Here is a 14225-nt window from a genome sequence, read left to right on the forward strand (position 1 = left end):
GACGTGCAGCCCTGGGAGTGCTGGCAAATCAGCGTTTCTCATGCCATTTTGAACCAGAGATCGGTCTACTCTGCAAGCGCTACTGAGTCTTAAATACCAAATGCTCTGCATGAACACAATATTTCTCCTCACCTTCCCCCCCACTCCCCACCCTCAGGGCCATATTTCTCTCCTATTTCCAGTTTGCCGACTTCTTAATGAAGTCTCAGTACTTCTCTTAACAATCTGGTCAGTGGAGGACAGATGACACTGAGGAACAGTCACAGTCTTCCACCTGGTTGAAATGCACTCTGTGACTAAAACTGAGGGAAGGGCTAGTTTCAGGATCACTAAGATTTGACAGGGCAACTAATTTTTTTTAACATCTTAGGGCAAACCAAGACCCATGGACTGGTATCCATTGCAATACCCATCCATCCACATACTCTGAATTAGGAAGTGTTGCTGTTAGAGACCATTAAGCACTAGATGGGTCCAGCAGTGGTTCTGCTAATCCAAGCAGGGCAAGGGGGGGGTCTGCCTGCATCCCTGTGCTGGGTGTCTGGTATGTGTGCTGCAGTGCAAGTACAACTGTCTCTGCCCTCCTCCCATACCTCTAACTAAAGACATTGCATCCCACCACCTCTTAAATTAACAGCAATTTGCTCCACCTATGGGTTGGGCCAGATCCTTGATTGGGGTTGTCTTCTGCCTTTTGACTTCATGAAGGACCTTTGGGAAACTTGGGAAAGGTACTGAGGGCCCATCCACATTTCCAGAGGAACACATGAAGCTAGCAGAGAAAAAAATACTTTATTATCCACTATGAAGATACTTCCATCCTGTAGCAGATGGCAACACTACATGCTGAAGCATTTTTAGGTTAGTGTGCTCTATGTGCCAGGAAGCAGATTCACATCAGGTTAGCAGTTTCCAAGAACACTGAAGTTCAGAAGTTCACTCGCAACTCTTCCCAAATGGCATTTGGGAGACCTGCTGCCTCTCCCTGAGTGTATTGCTATCTCCCTGCCCTGGCAGCTGGAAGGTACACTTTTACACATTTTCTCCCACCCAGCCTGGATTCCTACAAACATTTTTCAGAAAGTCTCTGGAAGGTGGGTTTCTCCACAGCAAAACTCATCTGTCTTGCCTGGTTTTGTACATCTTTAAGGAAAGCACATGGAATAGATCCAGAACCCAACAGGTCACAGAACCCACAGGAACACTGCCTTCCCAGGTTGGCTTCAATCCATGTTAGTAAGGCAAGCTCTGCAACACAAAACATAGTCCAGCCAGATATCGAGCTGATATTATCAACTGTCGTAATCTCACTGCTACTCCCAAGGTAGGCATAAAGTGTTCAGTGCTACAGGTGTGAGATGTTCATACCACAAGCTCTTCCAACACCCCCAGTTTCAGGAAATATGGAGGATGCTCAACAGCTTAACGGAGGAGGTCAGTTAATTTTATCCATGCCCTGATTCCTTGACGGCAATAATTTATCTTTCAGTCTTATTTAATAGCATCTGAGATATTCCAGTGTGGCCACAGCCTCCTCCGAGTACATGCTGCAGGTGAGTGTTTGAGTACCTGCATCCCTTGCTAATCTCTGCAGCATTTAAAGTCTTGGATGAGCATACAAAATCACGTTGCTCCTGTCACAGGAGAGGCATTAGCAAACAATGCCAGATAAAACATTTTAAAAGGCTGCTGTCAGGGATATCTGAGCAATTGCCAAAGCGAAGAGGGGAAGCTAGGATTCAGACAGTGAAACACCAGTGAGCTGCCTGAACAGAGCCACTCTTTGTGGGGACTAAGAACCTGAAGCTCCAGTTAAGCCAGAGAATGAGAAATATTGAAGTTAAATGAATGAAGCTGGGGTGAGTTTATTCTCAAGAGGTGAGCAAAGCAAGCCATGATCTGCAATTTTAAGATTGCTGGGCTGTTGGTTATGTAAATACAAGCAAGGAAGTGAAAACACAAGTAATTTCCTGGATTGTATTCAAATATATGTTTGATTATTCTGTTCCTTAAGGCAAATTTAAGAGGTGGTAGGGTTTTCCTGCCTCCCAAATATACATTTGAGGCTATGCTCCCAATAAAAAAAAATATAGTTGCACTATCAGCCAGCACCTTAACCCTGGTAGGATCTTTCCACTTAGTAAGCCAGCCCCAAGACATGTACTAGCACATCACAAAGCAGTGTCTGATAATTGTGTTTCTCCAGCCCAACATGACCACGTCCCATGGGTTACAAGTTCATGGATTAGTATAATCCATACAAATATAATTACAGATCTTTATGACTCTTAGCAAGCTCTGCATATTGGCCATGTGCTGAAGTACAAGTTCTTTCCTAATCCTCTTTTATGGTTCCCCTCCCCCTCGAAGAGTATCACCAAGCCGTCCTTTATCCCGACTGAATTTTGATGCTTTTGATCTGTTGGGATTGAAGACTACATGCAGCCTCCTGCAGATTATTTTGCTTATCTCTCCCTCCACACCCCCTTTGGTCTGCATGGCCACAGGAAGACATTTAGGGCAGATGTCAGGCTAAGAGATCCGTAACATCAGCCAGACTTTAACTGCAGGCCTGTCCCACACCTAGCACAGGCACCATGCTCCTCTCAGGCTGAGCACCACCTGTGGATGCCCCAGAAAGACCAGGATGCTGGGATCTCTGCTGTTACACCAGCAGCTGTAGCTGGCAGGCTACACAGGGCAGAACTATGTCTTAGCCCTGCCCTCCCACCTCAAATGTCTCATGCAAGGACTAGCTCAAGGTACTGCAAACATGAGAGCCTGGGCACAGGAGAAGCAGCAGCATCCTGCCTCTGGGGTCACAGAGGAAAGGGGCTGCTTTTCAGAAGGAAAGGGTCTCCACTGAGAGCATGATCATCTGAAACACCTTCCAGTGGTCAGTCCAAGGCCCTGGCAGTCTTGTACCACACCAACCTCTTGTCCTACATGCATCTAGTTGAAGTAGCTTAAACTTCTCGGGGTTTTCAGGTGCCCCAGCTATCCCAGGATCTTCCTACAGAACCTGCACCTCGCTCCTCGAACAAGCACATGGGACACTACTGTCCTTGTATGTTCTCCACTAAATCTGCTTCCAGGCCCCCTGCTTGAACTCTGGCCTGAAATCCAGGTATTCCCAGCGCTGCAGCAGAAGATAAGCCGTCAGCGTGCTCTGTCATGCCACTGCAGGAGGGAGGGTACTGTTTAAATTGGCAGCTCTCCCCAGTTCTCATACCTTGTTACTCTGGGAAAGGAACAGAGAAAGGTGAGCTCCAAGGGCAATTCAGCATCTCCATTGACCACCGGCTCTGTGGGGAGCTTATGGAGGCCAGGCAGGTAACAAGCAGCTGAGCACTGCTTCACCCCAGAGGCTGCTTCAGGAACAGGCAATTAAAGAGCTTCAATCTGGGGAAGTTTCCAGCCTGTCACCCATATCACTCTCCGAGGCATGCAGGTGTAAATGCTGGCGGAGGGCACCCTGGCTGACAGCCCCCAGTCTCAGCACACCCAGGTGGCAAGAGCAGCTCCTCTTGCACAGCCAGCACTCTTCTTCCCTGCTCTGCAGGCACCCTTTGAGGGGCACAGGCAGAGCTAGCTTTCTCTGACCTATTATGTTAATGGCCCCTGTGATGGAGGCAGAGAAGAACTGTGCCAGTTAATAGCAGTTATAATGAGGGAGAGAAGCAATCCTTTTTCCAGTTGAGGTCGATAACAAGGCTCCCATGGGTACCTATGGGAAGTGGATTAGGACAGTTACAGGAAATTAAGATGTGCGCAGAGGAGTGTCGAAGGAACCCTGGAGAGAAGTTTTGAAATTCTTGTAGCCTGATGAGAAATGATTCACTTATCTTCCCAAATGGATTTCAGGAGAGCAGGCAGAGTTGCACATACGGAAGCAGCGCCATGCATTCCCTGGGAATAGGTAAGCCACAAACATTATTTGCTCAGCTCTAAAGCTTCTCTCTGTACTTGATAGATGTAATTGCAGATGGTGTTCTCACCTCCAGTTAGTAAACACCTCATTTGCAATTAACTTCACCTGAAATAAAGGTAAGGAGAGAATAGTGACCAACCTTATTCCCTACCACCTTATGCGATACAAGTGCTTCTTTAGCACAGACTCAGGTGGGGACAGCAGAGCTGCCCTGGCAGATGAACCAGAGCCGTAACCCTGTTGCACAGACAACATTAGCCCTAAAACCTCATCTCAGACCAGGGCTCTTGAGGCACGCTGGACAGGACCAAGTATCTTCTGAACAACCAGTGTTTCCTGGAGGTGGAGAGGTCTGGATTTCAACCAGCAGTTACATACTGTCCTAGCAGGGGGGTGCTTGACCCTTCCCATTGCCTCCCAGCCAAGCGAGGGCTTCACTTCTCACAGGAGAAACCACATCTCCAATGGGCCTCAACCACCATTAAAGCAAATTCAGCTCCAGCCCAGTTCCTCCACCACTTCCAGCCCTGTCAGCAACAGAGGCAGCTTCCCCAGCCCAGGGCACCTCCTCTCCAGCGCATGTGCTCGGGGCCGGCCCACGCTCCCTTTGTGCACAGATGGCCAGCCGCGGTGCCAGTTAGCGCAGGCCCCAGTTTTACTTCCTGATGCGAACACATGCATTTGGGACAGAAATCAAGTGGTCTGGCTTACTTCACTGAGCAGCCGGGTCCAAAACAGCTGATGCTGCATTACCAGTGAGGGCCACATCTGAGTGGCTCATTAGTTACCAGTCCTCTGAGCTGCTCAGCACAAACCAAACAGAAAGCACTGCTGGTCTCTGAGGAACTGGGCCTTTTCCAGTTCAAGACTCATCCCCATTCGCTGTCTTCCAACACCTGAAATATTTGCTTTGTTGTTTAGAAAAAGCAGGTTTCAAGTGCCAGTTTTCCAGGTAACCAGGTCGGGACAACCATATCACTCCAGTTAAGTCAGAAAGGATCTTTTCTTTTCCATGATAATGAGCCTAACACTTCTGCCAACAGGAGAGCAAAGCAGGTAGCATATAGACAGACCCAGGAGCACCAGATAGCACACTTAAACTGTGCTGCTACCACCTCTGAAATTGTGTGAATAACAGAAAAACGCAAGCCCAAACTCACCTGTAGAGCAGCATTTGAGGAAAACACATACATAAAAGAACAGGACATCCTTTGCCCTACATGGCAGCTCCTTACCCTCCACAGCCCTGCCTGCCAAACATCACAGAATGTAACAGCATGGCCAGGGGCTGAAGCCCAAGGGAAAGCTCTGCTCATCTTTTTTTTTTGGTAGTGGGACAGCACAGCCAAAATACAAGAGTTTCCCCCGCCTCCTTCTCAAAACAGCACTAAAAGCCTGTGATTAGTTTTTCACAGCTGCATCTCACTGAGAAGAAATCCTGTCTCTCAAATGGATGAGTTACCTCTCTCCCATGTTTGCTTTTAGGGAGCCAGAGGAGCCGTGCTGGTGTTCCCACGAGAGTAGTACTTGGGCTTCCCACCAGTTCGTGGAAGCTGCAGGTGCTATGGCCTGTGAAGATTGTGGATCTTCAGGTCAGGACCTTACATACATATTCTGAGTCTCACTCCTCAGTCTACCTTGTGTATGCTCAAGTTTGTTCAGTTTAGCAACAGCCTGGATCAGGGCTCAGGAGGGGAACAACAGAGGGATGGAAAAAGATGACTGTGGGACAGACAAAGGCTGGGCAGTCCCATGAAGTGCCATCCCTCAGAAGGGCTGTAAAAAAAGAACAAAGCCAAATAGAGTGCAAGTTCCCATTTTTGACCACCCAATATCACACTGAAAACACCTCAATTTTTAAAGTGCTTTTTTTCCCCCCATAGAAGATGCTCAGTGAATTAGTGGTAGCAAAATCCTGCAAGTGCCTGCAACCTTTTAATCTGATTTTGAGTCCCCTCACATTGAAGTTCTTTCCCTGGTGCCATGTGCAAGTGCAACAATACCTGGAAATTCAATTGCTGCCTTTTGTACCATCTCAAAAGTCATCTCCGATATACTCTCTTATTGTGGTTACAATGAAAAGGGATCTTGCGAAGCTTTTAGAAATGCTGACTTCAAAGCCCATCTAAGATTAGCAAAGCACTCATTTGCTATATGGTTTCAAGGACTGCAGCAAGCTTCTCCCTTATTAGCTGCTATATTCATCTCTCAGATATTAAGAGCAAGACAGACTACTCACGAACATTGCTGTGGATATGGGGAGGCAGAAATGGTGCAGAGGATACCTAGTTCTTCAACATACAACAGTGACAAGGTTTCAAATGAGGGCTCCCATCCATCCCAACCATACAGAGCAAATTCAGCTATCGAGGGAAAAAATGTTCCTCAGCAGCATGCAGGTCAGAAGCAACGTGGCCCCCTCCTCCTCCTCCCTCCTCTGGCTCAGTCACAGCAAGAGCATCTGCAACAAATTAATTTCCCCTGGTGCATTGCAGCCCCCTTGGCCGCACACAGGCTGTGCATTCAGCATCTGCTGCCTTTCCTCACAAGTTCACGGGATGCTTTCAGCCAGTTGTCACAGTTCCTACAACTGCGGACTTTCAAAGGCTTTCTACAACTGCATACAAGATGGAGAGTCGAGACAAAAATCAATGTTCCTTTCCATACACTGCCCAAATGAAAGATTGAACATAGCTCTTCTTGCAAGAAAAGCTAGGTACAAAACTTCAGAGGACCCACATACCTCTAAAGGACGTAGCACTATACCTTCCTAAGGAGCTTGGCTGGTCAAGTCCCACTGTGAAGCATTGTTTGATTGAACATACTTTTCTCTACTGTTTCAAAAACAAGGTAGGATGTAAACAACTTCAATGCCCTAGATGTTATGACAGCCATAGAGCAGCAGCTGTGAGTAGTGAAGGAGAAACAGTACACCAGAAACACTGTCGTGTGAATTTTATTATTATTAGAAGAACATCTTAAGGCATGAGTTTCAGAGAAGGTATCAAACCTTGAAGATCCTTTCACATGCAAGGTGCACAGCTCAGATGAACCTGATGTAAACAATGACAGGGAGAGAGATTAGATCTACAAGCACAGAACTAAAAGAGATTGACATGAGTTACAGAAAGTTAACCAGAGCTGTTTTTTCATCCCTTTAATTCCTAACTTTCAAAGCTTTCTGCAGCAGACAGGCCCTTCCTTCCTTGTTAGCACCTCCTGTTTGGTTTCCTTTGTCGCCAGCTCAGAGGAACACCCAAGGACAGCCCACAAACACGTCTCAGCTAGGCTTTAACTCATCCAGCACCACTTGCCAGTAGGATGAGATTTCGTTCTCCAGGGGATGGGTCACTGGGACCCTCGCTGTGCCATCCTTACTGGGAGGCAGCTAGAGAGGCCTGAAGGCAGCAAAGTAGCTGGGGAATAACAGAGGAAGAGAAACAAAAGCTAAACCCAAAGGGTTCATTTGCCAGAAGGCTTTGGCCCTTTGGAGACCAGGGACGTGAACCCACACCCATGGGCAGGAAGGTCTGCCTCTAGCACCTGGCTGCACACCAAGGCATTAGTCACAGCAGCCAGCCTCTATAACCTGCCTGCTAGGACCCTTTGTTGTGGTCCTGTCCCCCCTGCATGCCACCCCCAGGGTGGTAGGGTGGCCTCTAGCACTTACCCTCCCCTCTGCTTCTGGCCACAGGTTCAGTTCTCATCACTACACTCGCTGCTCTGGAGCATCAAAGTTAGCTCTAGGCAGTGGTTACAGGACCCCTTATGTTTTTTCCATTTACTTTAGCCTGAAATAAGAATGAAGCAGCCCGTACAGGAAAGCCCAAACATTAAGGAAAAGGTTTGGGATCTCTATCATGGATTTTCCTCAAAAAAAAACCACACCCCCTGAAAATCATTTTGCTCCTTTAGCACGTGCAGATTCTCAGCTTCCACAGTTAAAAACCCAAATGCTATCCATATGTTTCCTCCGTGCTCTTGTGCTTCCTGGCCATTTCTCCAGCAGTCTTGCGTAACCTAGGACTTCCCTCTCACCCAGCATTTCACAGTTAATGTAAGACTCTGCTAGATGAGGAAGAGAGCGGTTTCCTCCTCCTTTGCCAGGACCAACAGGCCAAGAGGTCTGGCCCTGTGCACCTGTTCATGATCTTATGATGCACAGGGGTACATGGTAAGTACTTAAGAGTAAACAGCAATAACAAAAAAACAATAGCAGAAAGACACAACACCAGCAGTATTGCCATTTACAAGGTACATGCATATGACAGCTTACACAGAAAGAGAGGCAGATAGCATTTTGAATTTCACTGATAATACAGATGTAAATTGGCCTAGCTTTAATGGCTTTCATATGTCATCTAATGCTTAAGCTTAGATCAGCAAAGGCTCTGGCTTCTTTTTAATGTCATTTTGTTCCATATTCAGCTTTGCTATGCACTAGGAACTGCTGTCTGCAGGAGAGACACTAGGGCTAAGCTCAAAGAGGGGAAAAAGATATTCAGCAACAAAACACATTTCCTTGGAGCAATACTGTGAGCAACGGGACTTTCTATTTCTTTCTAGGATCCCCAGTAGCTAAGCACTGATGCACAGGATTTGTTTGCTGGTTGATAACATACCAATGCCTGCTTGAACCAACTTGTACACATTAACACCTACAAAAACAATTCCTGCCCAGCTGGAGCGATCCAACATGGTCCAGCGTGCACACTGCCCAGCAGTAGGTTGTCTGTACAGTGGCACAGGAGCATCAAGTGGCAAAACAGCACGTTCAGAAGCTACAGAGGAGGCTAGGACAGAGGCAATGATATGCTCCAAGTGCAAAGTCATCCCTCCTCCTCCCTGTTACTCACTGCCCTTCCGGAGAGCTTTCTGCTTTGCTAGCACTTGTTGTTCTCCTCCCCAGGGAGGAGAGCCAAGCTCCTCTCATCTTTGAGTGCTGATTTTTTTTTTTCCCTTCTCCTCTGAGAAGAGCACCTATGTACAAGCTCCTATAAATCTCTTTGATGAATTTGGACAAGGGAATTGGCATTAACTAAGAACTATCAGCCAAAACAAAGCTCAGCTCAGACTGAGGCTAAGCCAGCTTTCAAGCCTGGTTAACCACAATTATGAATGACAAAGCCTTCCCTTCCTGTGCTGTGCACCTTCTGCCTCCCTTGGGTCCTGGGAATGGGGGGGAAGAAGGAGGAGTAGATGAGAGACCATCCTTGAGGAGCTCTAGACTTGAGCAGGAGCCAGAAAGTACTGGAAACAGATGTTTCTAGGAAAAAAGTACTTCCCCTTAGAAGTTTCCCAACCAACCAAAAACACTGCTCACCTGAGTAGTACCTAAACTGATGGAATAACAGTGCTAGAGCTGGGCAGGAAATACCGCTCCTATCCTATGAAAAGAAACCTTTCTTTTCTCCCACTTCCTCAGTTCTTCCTCGTGAGGAAATCATGCTTTTGTTAGTCTTCTTAAGGAAAGCAAAGCAAAACAGAAAAAAACAGCAATTAAGAAACCACCTGTGCTTCTCACCACAGCCAGCAGACAAGCAGTTGTGCGCCTCCCTGCAATACAGGAGAATCAGATTCAAATTTCTGATCTTCCCAAATCAGGGTGACTTCAGTCTTGGTCTTTCTACATTCTTTGTAATCACAAAGGTCTCCAGGGTGTTGATACTCCTCCAAACTGAAATTCTGTTTTGGATTCAAAATAGTGACTGCTATAGCAGTACTGCTATTTCCACAGAAAGCCAGGATAGATACATTTCTCTGTTTTCTTTCTTGCGTACAGGAGCCTAAACTACTTACTACAACTCCTCTGTCCCTCAGTGCTCTCCCCTAGGTCTGAACCTTCACAAGTAGCTGATTAAACAGCTTTCAAATGACATTTCCCTTATTCTTCTCTATGTTACTCTGCTTCCACAAGCATAGGACCCATACCACCAATAAATGAAGAACTGCTGACAAATATCATCATTTTATACCCATCTGATCAGTGTCCCTTGACAAAGCTGAGGTTGGAAAAAAATATTCTCAACTTTTCTGTGGAGATTTATGTTTGTTTTACTTGAAAAAACAAAGTTGTCATCGCCAACTGATTGTGATTTCAAGCCAAGGAAGAGAAGTTTGAAAATACAATTATATTTTGACTCCTTGATGCAATTGAAGACACTCTGCTACCGAGAGCCCCAAGTCAGCTAGGGTAACTCATGAGCTGTGCCTTTCTGTCCGTTCACAGAAAGTATTTTTGAGAGTTTTGGACAACCAGAAATACCCCACAGGAAGGCAGCCTGCCTGGAGCCTGACACGTGCTATTGAGCTGGGTGTGGACAGTCTCAGAGCATCTCTCGAGAGTACTCAGAGACCCCCCTCCCCCCCCAGGAGGGAGTATGGAAACTGCAAAAAACAAACCAAAAAGCCTTCTGTGGTGCTGATGAGACTAGTCCAGATCACTTGTAAACCGCCTCCTAGGTAACAAGATGTGAGAGATCACTAGACTTATGCAAAATACATTGCATCTCATGAGGAAATAACTTATCAACAGGTAAGAAAGTGCCCCGGCTTGTTATTCCTACTGTATTTCAGTGCAAATGTATTCATCTTGCTTATGAAACCTGAGAGGGAGTTACGTACACCACGCAGATTCAGAGTTTCTTCCAGAAACTTCTGACTTCATAAGCCGAAATAAGCCAACTCTGCAGGCAGGATGAAACCAGTTCAGCAGCTTTGCACAGGGAAACACTTGTGTTGATAGGTAGAAGCTTTTGAAACGGCAAAGGCAGACAGCCGCAATCATAACCTAGGTGTTTTGGAAAGACTTCTGAAATTGCTGACCTTGAAGAAAAGTGCTGGAAATTATTTGTCATGTTGCTTTGTAGTTCTGTGCAGGAAACCTGGTATGGCAAAACTTTACTTCCCTATATACTATATACTTTCCTCTCCTCCTTTACTCACACAAAGGGAGTGCCTGGTATATCCTGCACTGAGGACTTCTCCAGGTGGTCCCAGGCAGTGCTAGAACAACAGTGCCACCTTTGCCCTAGCCCTCAACACTATTTTTCAAGGAACAGGGTCAACAGTGCATACCTCAAAGCATATAAGGCTCCAGTACAGACAGGTTAACACCTTTGCCAGCAGAAGAAATACCTGATCATTACTGATTGCTACATCCCAAGAGCAAATTGAAGTTCTTGGTTTAAGAAAGAAAGAAAATCTATTGTGTCTTTTAACCAGCCTGTGAAGCATAAAGGCCTTTTAGGCGAGTTGTCATACAGGTAATTATAAGAGGCAATAGATTTGACCTACAGATCAGAAACAATAGATTCATTTGTCCTGGTCTAGACTGAGTTAGATAAGTGGCAACATATCACAGCAAGAACTCAGGCTACAGGCTATTCTTTCTCCCACAAGAAGGAGATACACCTACAAATGCACACCTGTAAACATTCTTTTATACAAATTAAATAGATCCAACTAAGATGGCATCAGAAATGAAACCAACTATTAGTCTTTCCATATGCTTGTCAACGAATGTATAAGTCAGTTTCTCTCTGATATCTAGCATCATACTTAAAAAAAAAAAAGAGTCATGATATGAATTCTTGGTGGGTATGTCTAGCCACAGATTTCCCCCCCCTCCCCCTCCTTTAACTTGGAATACTTAAGTGACTGTAAAGTACTTAAAGGTAGTTCCAGGTAAAGCTAGAATAGTTCTTGATAGAAGTTGCAAGATTCCAATTTTCATATGTTCAGCTGAGAAAAACTTTTTCATATGAGCAAGTTGATAGTTATTTTTCCTGTCAACATGAAAAAAGTTGGAAAACCATTGTATTTTTATTTTCTGTTCACAGGGCTATTTACTAGAGCTCATTAAAATGTGAGTGCCCATGTTAGCATGACTGAGCCTTAACGTCTTTCCTTCTACCAATCCACGGTACATGGAAAGTCTTTGTATCTATTTCAAGATTGAAAAAATAAACCTATGGATTTAAATGAAAAAAAAAAAAGTGTTTTGGCTCACTAATTTATAGTGAAGCTTACCCCTCCAGTTAGCCTTCATTTCCTCATTTGCATGGCTGTGGCAGTCTGACACCAGGAAGTTTGGATTGCCCAGACATAAGCCCCTTGAAACACAGACTTCCTTACCAAACACTCACTGTTACCCACCATCATTGCTGGGAGCGAGGAGAGCCAGCACCCCTCCCTGCCCACCCCGACATACCATGCCTGTATCACAAGCCTCCTTTGCATCTCTCTATAGCATGCCAACCAGTAACAATACTCTTTTGGTGGTTCTCCTTTCTAAGGCTTGTCTATTTTTTCCACTCACCTCCCTCTCTCACTAGGGTAATCCTTTTGTGCAAGGCTCAAAGGACATGGTCCCGTTCAAGGCTGCAGCAGATGGCGAAGACACATTATGGGAACGACAGCAAAGACAGCGGGATGCACATGAGATCAACACGAAGGAGTGCTGAATAGCAGCAACACCGAGCTATGGCATCATTTATCATTGTAGAAGGCAGGACATAAGGTTATCTCAAGGAATTAATTGTTTAAAATCCCACTAGCTCGCTCCAACCATCAACCTGCAGCTTCTGATACCGAACAATTCCATTTCCTGCCCTTCAGCTTGGCTGGTTTGGCATTAGAGGGTGGGGGAGAGGTAATTTGTTGCCCACGTAGCTCTTTATAGAGTGAAATGAGCAGTCTTACAGAGCACTAAGAGCCAAGGAACTAACTACTCTTAAACCTGGGAAAAATGTCAGGAAAAAAAAAAAGTGTCCACACAAAGCCAGGAAGTAAAGATCAGGGCAGAGCGGGAGTCAGGTGTTACTCTGTCCCTCAAGCACTGCTAATTCCTCTGGGCCATGCATACCCCTATTTGCAGAAAGGCTGAACAAAAGCAGCTTTCCTTTGAACTCTAATCAGCTCCTTTACCAGATACTCCTAAATCTAACTTTGTCCCCTGATTGCTGCAATTCTGCCACATTAAAGTGATTCTCTGAAGTAACTCTGATTCATTCACAATACTGCTATTTAGCAGCCAGAGCGTGAGAGCGATGCGGTTATGTTTTGATTTCAATTCAATTACCAGCAGAGTGGAATCCACAGCACAGGACTGAGATGTGCTCAGCACAGCTACAGCAGCAGCCACACACCAGCAGCCCTGTGCCTCCCCTTCCCCAAATTAAAGTCTCTCTGGAAATGCCCCTCTGCCACACTACCTTTCTGCTGCTGGGCCAACACGTGGGGGTACACATGGCTTACACAGTCTCTTCTCCAAATGCAAGGGGGGCATTTTCATCTTCAGAGAAATGAATTGACACACACAGATCAAAGACAAAGCTGGTTTCTGGAAGCAGAGCCAGCCTGAGAGACCATAGGAGCAGGGTTCAAGGAAAGGCAAATACCATGTCCCCAGGGGACATGGACTCTTCACATGGAACAGAAGTAAGAGCTAAAATTAAAAACAGTTCAAAAGGAGCACTTCTCTTTTCAGAGGAAAACAGAGAAGTCACCTCAGGCCAGACCAAGAACAGCTCTTCCCACAGACCTATTTCAGCACAACTGGGACCAGTCCTTCCAAGCAAAGTGGATGGGGGGCTAGACCTTAGGAGAGTAAAGAAAAGCCCGGCCAGGAAAGATGATTCTCACATTTAACTGTACCACAAACTTCAAACATCAGAACAACAGGACCTCAACATCCAAAAATACAATTAGTTCTTCAGAAAGCAACATTTTTCAAAGGGCCCTGTCAATCAGGCAGTTAAAGGGGTGTTTGGATGTAATGAAAAAGAACACAAAGGCTTACCACAGTCAGCTCTCACCATCTCCTGTTCTGCTGATTGCAGCCAGGCTGCTGCAAGAGGGCTTTACAGGTAGAAAACAACTTACTCACCAGTAACTTTTAGCTGAGATCCACAAAGCTCCATCCACAAAACTGCTTCTGTCCTTCTCAGCACCTATAGCGGATATAGCTTCATAACACCATCAGCCACATAAAGGTGGTAAGGACCCACCTCACTGTTCAGCAGGACTGATCTTACTCTGGGCAGTGTGGCCAAAGGCCCTTGCCAAAGTACCTTATCATTAGCCACAGCTGGCAAGCAACCAGTCACCACAGATGGAGGCTCCAGTACTTACAGGTCCTGAGATTAATTACAACTTTGGCTACCACATACAGGGAAATTAAATTACCTCCTTCAGGTGGTATGAATGAGCAGAAATGGTCCCCATGCACAGGGAATTAAAACAAAAGAAACCCTTCTAGAAAGAGGAAAACAACAGCAGATCAGGACACCAG

General features: G+C 45.8%; 1 long non-coding RNA gene across 1 annotated transcript; it reads right to left on the reverse strand.

Moving 5' to 3' along the window:
* Positions 1-774: 774 nt before the first annotated feature.
* LOC310897447 lies at positions 775-13994 on the reverse strand. Its single transcript, XR_014582333.1, has 2 exons — positions 13821-13994; positions 775-4036 (listed from the first exon to the last, which is right to left on the reverse strand). It is a non-coding gene; the product is annotated as an uncharacterized lncRNA (long non-coding RNA).
* Between the last annotated feature and the right edge of the window lie 231 nt (positions 13995-14225).

The sequence above is a fragment of the Anser anser genome (genome assembly GCF_964211835.1).
Source record: "Anser anser genome assembly, chromosome: 3".
In the NCBI taxonomy this organism is placed as follows: Eukaryota; Metazoa; Chordata; class Aves; order Anseriformes; family Anatidae; genus Anser; species Anser anser.